The following is a 313-nucleotide window of genomic DNA, read 5'->3' on the forward strand; positions in this document are numbered from 1 at the left end:
AGGGCAGAGGGTGGGGTGGGAGCTGGAAGGAGGGGAGTTATGGGGGGGAAAAAGAGGAACAAATGTAATAATCTGAACAATAAAGATTTAATTTAAAAAAATAAATAAATAAAATTTAAAAAATAAAAATTAGCTTTAATTTTTAAAAAATTTGTCCTCACTCTGGTTTTGGTAAAAAAAATTCTTGTTCAGCCTTGGCTAGTGTGGCTCAGTAGGTTGTCCTACACACTAAAAGGTGATGGGTTCAATTCCCAGTCACAGCATCAGGGCATATGTGGGAGGCAGTGGGTCAATGTTTCTCTCTCTCTCCCTC

Source organism: Myotis brandtii, unplaced genomic scaffold (assembly GCF_000412655.1).
Source record: "Myotis brandtii unplaced genomic scaffold, ASM41265v1 scaffold17, whole genome shotgun sequence".
Lineage (NCBI taxonomy): Eukaryota > Metazoa > Chordata > Mammalia > Chiroptera > Vespertilionidae > Myotis > Myotis brandtii.